At 41.3% G+C, this 8,052-nt stretch overlaps 1 protein-coding gene across 7 annotated transcripts in view; it reads left to right on the top strand.

Annotated features, from left to right (window-relative positions):
• The first annotated feature begins 7,728 nt into the window (after positions 1–7,728).
• WDFY4 (WDFY family member 4) overlaps positions 7,729–8,052 on the top strand; it is a 290,261-nt gene continuing 289,937 nt past the window's right edge. For 5 of the 7 annotated variants that reach the window (XM_077746401.1, XM_077746405.1, XM_077746404.1 and 2 more), the window contains exon 1: positions 7,729–7,977. The gene's annotated coding sequence lies outside the window, so the exon portion shown is untranslated. The remainder of the gene's footprint in view (positions 7,978–8,052) is intronic. The other 2 variants (XM_077746402.1, XM_077746403.1) reach the window with 1 other exon arrangement.

The raw sequence follows: 8,052 nt of genomic DNA on the forward strand, positions 1-8,052 counted from the left end.
TGGTTCTTCTTTATCTTCTCGGTGGGCTCCTGCTGAGTGTGATGTCAATATACCAGTGTGGAGTTGTCAGCTCTACCTTCCAGCTGCTTTTGCAAAATAAAAAAAATGTATTTGACCATCTATAGCATTTCAAAGCCCGGTCACTCTCCAAGTCTCCTCTTGTCACCAACAGCATTCGTCATTACTCCTTGAGGCTCCAGGTGTCTGGAGGAGTTTTTCCCCAGTTACACCAGAACTCACATCCTCCATCTCCAAGAAAGTACATTCTGCTGGTTGGATTCCCTCTCTTTTTCTGGGGTTTATCATAATCCTCACAGGGAATGTGAAAATGTAAGGACGTGGCTTTCTCTTCAGGTTTTAAAAAAAGTCCCATTGCTATATAAACAGACTTCCTTCTTCTTGGTTCCAATTTTGTGTAAAAAAACGCATTATAATAATGAAATGGGAAAGTGTTTATGATGAATTAAGTGAAAAAAAATCCCAACATGTAATGAAGCAGGATTTATGGCATGATATTAAATTTGTTAAGAAAAAAATTAAGACGAAAGAAATATATTTTGGTAAACACAGGAAAAAATGAAATGTTATTTTCACATGGGTTATTGTTTCGCTGATTATGGAATTTAGGATGTTAATGATTTTAATATTATTCTGTATTCTTTATACATTTTTGCATCATGTATAAAATTAACATGATTTATTTTCAAAGTCAGGAAAGATACTTTCCTGGTATCTTTTCACAAAGCTATCACTAAAATATGGATCCTTAATTTACCACAATTTTGTTCTTACTCAGAGTCAATAAAACACTATGTCAGTAAAATGTGAGAAGTTTGCAACAGTATGTTTCCATTTACTCCATCATGTTTCATGGGATTACAGTCATATAGTTCATGTAAGTATGGTATAAACTCCAAAGTACAGTCTCACATTTTTTTGTTTTAAATAGTCCCAGTGTTTTAAAGAAATTAAGACAAGAAAAAGTAAATAGTTTGATTATATTTGCCATCTTTCCTTTCTATAGATCCACGTTTCCATCTAGTATCTTTTCCCTTCCGTCTCAAAAACTTCCTTTAGAATTTCTTGTAGGGGCATCTGTGTGGCTCAGTTTGTCCAACTTTGGCTCAGGTCATGATCTCACAATTTGTGAGTTCAAGCCCCACACCGGGCTCTCTGCTGTCAACACAGAGCCTACTTTGGATCCTCTGTTCCTCTATTTCTGCCTCTCCCCTGCTCACACACACCCACACACTCTGTCTCTCTCAAAAATAAAATAAACCTTAAAACAAAAGAATTTCTTGTACTACAAGTCTTTTGGACATGAGTGATTTCAGGTGTCAGTAATCTAAAAATAGCTTTATTTTTTTGAGGATTTCATTAACTCAAGAGTAACAAATTAATAATTGCTGTTCTTTTTAACACGCTAGAGATATTTTTCCATCGTCTTATGACTTCCATTTTTTTTTCTGACAAAACATCTGCCTAAGGTTGTATCCTTTATATGGAATGTTATTTTTCCCTGTTTTTAAGGTAATCTTTTTTTTTTTTTCCAGTAAGCTCCATGTCCAGCATAGAGCCCAGTGTGGGGCTTGAACTCAAGATCCTGAGATCAAAGCCTGAGCTGAGATCAAGAGTCAAACGCTTAAAAGACTGAGCCACCCAGATACCCCAAGATAATTTTTTTGTTTTTCATCATTAGAAGTCTGACTATGATGTGCCTAAGTGTGGTTTTTCTTTCGGCTTTGTTGTCTTTGGGGTTTACTGAACTTATTGTACCTGCAATTTGCTACCTCTCAATAAACTTGGGAAATTACAAACATTTCTTCAAAATTTTGAAGAAATTCTACTCTCTTCTCTCCCGTTCTTTCCCCCTGGGACTTCAGTTACACATATATTATACTATTTAATATTATCCCAAGGCAACTGAGTACATGTTTATTTCTCTTCAATCTTTTCTCCTCTCTCTTTCAGACTGAATAATGTCTATCGATTGGTCTTCAAGTTCATTAATATTTTTTTTCTGCAACCTTTATTCTGCTGTTGGCCAACAGGAAAATTCTCATTTCAAATATATTTTCTGGTTCTAAAATGTACATTTTTTTGTCCTTCTCTCATTTTATTTTATTATTTAACATGTACAGTGTTATCTTAGTTTCATGTGTACAATATAGTGATTCAATACTTCCTTATAACACCCAGTGCTCATCAGACATGTGCACTCCTTAGTCCCTATCACCTATTTCTCCCTTCCTTTTGCACACCTCCCCCCTGGTAACTATCAGTTTGTTCTTATTGTTAAGAGTCCCCTTCTTGGGAGTGCCTGGGTGGCTTAGTGTGTTAAGCGTCAGACTTTGGATTAGGTCATGATTTCATGGTTTGTGAGTTCAAGCCTCACATCAGGCTCTGTGCAGACAGCTTAGAGTCTGGACCCTGCTTCAGATTCTGTGTCTCCCTCTCTCTTTGACCCTCCCCTGCTTGCATTCTATCTCTCTGTCTCTCAAAAATAAATAAAAACACTAAAAATTAAAAAAAAAAAGAGTCTGTTTCTTGGCTTCTCTCTTCTTTTGCTTGTTTGTTTTGTTTCTTAAATTCCACATATGAGTGAAATCATATGATATTTGTCTTTCTCTGACTGACTTATTTCACTTACCGTCATACCATCTAGCTTCATCCACGAAATGGTAAGATTTCATTCTTTGCTATGTAGCGTAGACGCTGGGTCTGGAGTTCTCTCTTGTCCAGCAAGAGAGCGGATGCAGGATTAAAATGCGAGAGAGGCTAGTGTCTGGGAGGAGACAAGAGCCCCGAGGAAGGGTCCTTGCTTCGTTGTTATTAGGATCAGAAGGCTTACAAGTGTGATGGACGTGCACAAAAAGACAATGAAACCATGAACATTAACTCATGGGCGTGAGGGTAAGGGGGTTTTGAAGATATTCAGTGTGAGGGGTTTGGGTCAATACAAAACAGATGGTTGTTTACGGGGTGCATGAGGCACCATATCTGTTTCTCTTAGCTTGCTTAGGGGACAAGATACAGAGTATGCTACCTCAGGGTCAACCAGAGACCATTCTTTTGGTAATTAGCTCTGCTCTGGGCAACTTCGCCTGCTGCCGTCTACAGCCCTGTTTACACCTGTTTACCTGTTTTGGTCCTTCCTTCCTGTGAAAGCAGCTTTCTGCTATTGTACTAAGTTGGGGGGTGTTTCTGCCTTGAATACCTAACCTTGTTTATTATTATTGGATGCTTTCATCCTGAGGTTTCCTATTCCTGTTCCTTTGTTCTATACCGGGGGTGCTTTGCCCTGATTACCTAATCTTGTTTGCCTAATCTTGGATGTGTTCACCCTGTGGCTTTCTATTTCTTTATACCTTCTTAACCCATTGGTGCAAGCTCATGGAATTCCTAGCTTATTCCCCACAGTTATGGCTGAATGACACACACACACACACACACACACACACACACACAAACACCACATTTTCTTTATCCATTTATCTATCGATAAATACTTGGGCTGCTTCCATATTGGCTATTGTCAATATTACTGCTATACACATAGGGGTACATATATCCCTTTGTATTAGTGTTTTTGTATTTTTTGGTCAAATACCCAGTAGTATGATTAGTGGATCCAGGCTCTTTTTAACTTTTTGAGGAATCTCCATTCTGTTTTCCACAGTGGCTGCACCCATTTGCCTTCCCACCAATAGTGAGAGAAAGTTCTCCACATCCTCGCCAACACTTGCTGTTTATTGTTTTTGATTTGAGCTACTCTGACATACATGAGATATTAGCTCATTGTAGTTTTGATTTGCATTTCCCTGATGATGAGGAATGCGGAGCACCTTTTATGTGTCTGTTGGCCACATGAATGTCTTTGGAGAAATGTCTCTTCATTTCTTCTGTCCAGTTTTAATTGGATTATTTTTTGTGGGGGTCTTGATTTGTATAAGTTCTTTATATATTTGGCTAGTAACCTTTCATTGGATATGTCATTTTCAAATATCTCCTTCCATTTAGTAGGTTGCCTTTTAGATTTGTTTGTTTCCTTTACTGTGTAGAAGCTCCCTATAGTTTATTTTTACTTTTATTTCTCTTGCTTCACGAGACATATCTAGTAAAAAGTTGCTATGGCCAATGTCAGAGACCTTACTGCCAGTGCTCTCTTCTATGATTTTTCTTTTTATGTTTATTTATGTATTTTGAGAGTAAGAGAGAGAGAGCCAGGGAGGGGGAGAGGGAGAGAGAGACAGAGAGAGACAGAGAGAGACAGAGAGAGAGAGAGAGGAGAGAGAGAGAATCCAAAGCAGGCTCCATGCTCTCAGTGCAGAGCCTAATGTGGGGCTTGAAGTCATGAACCATGAGATCATGACCTGAGCCAAAACCAAGAGTTGGATGCTTACCCCTCTTTTCAAAGATTTTTATGGTTTTCTGTCTCACATTTAGGTTTTTCATCCATTTTGAATTTCTTCTGTGTATAGTGATAGTGTAAGAAAGTGGTCCAGTTTCATTCTTTCCTATGAAGCTGACCAGTTTTTCACAACACCATTTGTGGAAGAGACTGCCTTTTTTCCATTGGATATTCTACATTCTGATCTTCTTATATTTTCCATTTATATGCTGAGATTTCCTACATTGCAGTTATTATGATTATCTTCTCCTTTAAGTCTTTGAATATATTTCTGATAGCTGCTTTCAAGTCCTGGGGTCATACTTGCAACACTAGCTTCATCTTGGGGACTGTTCCTAGTGATAGTTATTTTTCTTGTTATAGGTCACATTTTTCTGTTTCTTCAGATATCTACTAATTGTAGTTGTATGCTGGAGAATGTAGATGTTACACTGAAGGGATGCTGCGTTATCTTTCCTTCCATCAAAAGGTGATGAGTTTTGGTCTGGTTGGCAGTTTAATTACTGGAATCTCTTTTTAGTTCTGCAAGGCTTGATTTTATTATTTGTTAGGGATTTTCTATTTCTCTTTCTCTCTTTCTTTCTCTCTTTCTTTCCCTTCCTTCCTTCCTTCCTTCCTTCCTTCCTTCCTTCCTTCCTTCCTTTCTTTCTTTCTTTCTTTCTTTCTTTCTTTCTTTCTTTCTTTCTTAGAGCCCAAGTAGGGGAGACAAGCAGAAGGAGAGAGAGAATTTTAAGCAGGCTCCATGCTTAGTGCAGAGCCAGACGTGGGCCTTGATCTCACAACTGTGAGATCATGACCTAAGCTGAAATCAAGAGTCAGATGCTTAACTGACTGAACCACTCAGACTCCCAAGAGATCTTCTGTTTCAGTTTTGAGCTTGTTCCTAGTTCATGGCTCTTACTCTTATGTGCAGTTTTTACTTTTCTTTGTGGCCTTTCTGGAGTGTGAGATGAATTCACAAGATGCTCAGTGATGTCTTCCCAGTCTAGATGAGATGTAACTCTAACATTCATAGCACTGCTCAGTCTTTGTGACCTCCATTCAGCTCTCAGCATTGGGGCAGGTGATCTCTGCTAGGCCTTTTGGAGTTTTACCCCACACATGCAAGGGCAAGCCTTGGCCAAGGACACATACAATGAGTTCCCACAAAACACATTCTTCTCAGAACTGTGCGCTGAAAATTCCAGCCCCTTTACTCTTACACATTTTTAGTTCAGGGAGATTACTGCTCCTGGGCCTCTGCTTGCCTGCATCTTGTCAGGAAATAGCCATAGGAAGGAAGCCAGGGCAACGGTGGGGGTCCCATATTGTGTTTTCTCATCTCAAGGACTATAGTCTTGTTCTGCCTGCTATTCCGAATGTGAAAACAGTTGTCTTCTGTATTTAGAGTTACTTTCAATGGGAGGGTATGTTCTGTAAGTTACATTGTCATAAATGGAAGCAGAAGTATAATTGCTATTTTTGGACATTTGAAAAAAATCACAGAACCTCACATTTCCCTTCAACAAAAATACACATTTACACGAGCAGTTCCTAGCTGCCCTGGCTCCTGCAGTGTCCGAGCATGGGCAAGTTTCTCAATAATAACAACTCATACTTGTACAGCTCTTTCTAGTGTTTAAAGAACCCCTTCCAAATATTACTTGACTTGTTCCTTATGACATCACGCTAGTTCCATACCACGAATAAGAAATGACTTAAAGATGCTAATTGTCTTTGAGTAGTAGTCAAAACATCACCTAGGATTTTCAACCCAGGAGCCCAGCCTCTGATGACCTATCATCTTAAGTCTCCAAAAGCAGGTCTTTCCCTAGAAAGACCCTTGTCCCAGCTTCCAAGAAAATTAACATTACTCTGCCCATAATGGTGCACACACTATGTAGCATCATGGATCTTGGTAATAGTATAACCATTGATTGTAATTTGTCATTTAAAAAAAAAATTGGAGCCCATTCTGGCCCCACAAGGTGAATCTTGTGCTGCTGAGCACACTGTTGTGTGTCTCGGGGTGACCCAAGTTGCCCCTGTTGTGTTTTCAGGCTTCCAGCTTCCAGCATAGCTTTCCTGGTACCCACAGACAGGATGAGAAATGAAAGCTCAAGCAAGGATGCTGGGACAGCTCGCTCCTGCTCGGGAATGGGCCTGGGGGCAGCGGGGATGTGATGCCTCGGTCTGCAACTGGACACATCCCCTATTTTGGCTGCTGTCTATTGGCAAGTGTGTGCTGGAAAGAGTTGAGGCTTCGTTATAACTGTGTTTTCATTTTTGAACCAATGTCAGGGCCATTTTGCCTCCCATAGCAAAGGACGTTGCCTCTTGCTCATAGTTACTTACAAATGGCCAGTTGGTTGTGAACTAAAAAGAGGTCATAAGCTAGCTTTTAAGGGATCAGACATTCATGCAAGCCACCACTCCTGCTCATGTGGCAGAGGAAGGCACTGTGTTTGAATGGCACACTGGCTGATGCTACATGGGGGACATTATGGATAGATGATGTGAAATGGCTCAACCTAACATACCTATAGGAAAGAGAATTTTTCTTGAAATTTATATTTATTTTGAGAGATAGAATGTGAGCAGAGGAGGGGCAGAAAGAGAAGGAGAGAGAGAGAGAGATCCAAGCAGGCTCCATGATGGCAATGCAGAGCCTGACGTGGGCCTTGAACCCAAGAACTGAGAGATCATGACCTTAGCCAAAACCAAGAGTCAAACCCAGGCACTCCAAGGAAAGAGAGCTTTGCTACTGAGTTTCAGAGAACTTCATCCTATTATTTAAACTTTTCTTTCAAAAAAAAAACTTTTCTGTCATCATTACTTGAATGTCACCCATATTTGGCCATCTGACCTTGGAGGACTCCCTTGATCAGTGGTAAAACTTCGGGCTGAGGATGGAGGAGGAAGAAATCCTCAGTGAGAGGCTCTCTCTGGGCACTTTAGACACATCTCTGACTAAATTCACCTAAACACCGTTATTATCTGTATTTTACCAAAGGCTCAGAGAGGATAGGCGGGATCAAGGAAAAATGGGAAAGTCCAACCAAATAGCACAAGGCTGAATTCTGTACCCACGACTTACTAGCTGTTCCTTTTGGCCCTTGGCCATGGCCAGCACTGCTTGACCACTGAGCATAGTCCCCCGAGGGGCCCCTCATGCCTCTCCAGGGCCCGAGTCACCCACCAGAACCCAGGCAGTTCTGTCGCTGTCTGGGTAATGGGGAGAACAGGCATCTGCTGACTCTCCACTTCTGCTTTCTCCAGGAAATGAGCAGAAACGCAGCTCAAGTGATTCATACTGAAACGTTGTTGGAGACTAACAATGCTGGCCGAGCCCTCTTCTCCCAGGCCTGAGGGGCTGTGGGCCAATACGGGGGCACCTGTGCCTCCTGACGTCTGCAGGCCCTGACCGCCACACCTCTGGGTAGGTCACCTTGCTCTCGGCCACCCCAAGCCAGGCATGGAGGTCCTGTCGATCAGGGTGGGGCCTCCCAGCCGCCTCCTGGAAAGCTGAGCATTGGAACACATAGGATTTCAGTGGCTGATCTGGGTTTGTGGATGTGGGAGAAGAGGTGAGCTGATGAGCAGGAAGCATGTGTGGCGGGGAGGGGGGGGCAAGGAGGGGGGAGGGGGTGATGCAGGGGCAC

The sequence above is a fragment of the Crocuta crocuta genome, unplaced genomic scaffold, assembly GCF_008692635.1.
Source record: "Crocuta crocuta isolate KB4526 unplaced genomic scaffold, BGI_CrCroc_1.0 scaffold28, whole genome shotgun sequence".
NCBI lineage: Eukaryota > Metazoa > Chordata > Mammalia > Carnivora > Hyaenidae > Crocuta > Crocuta crocuta.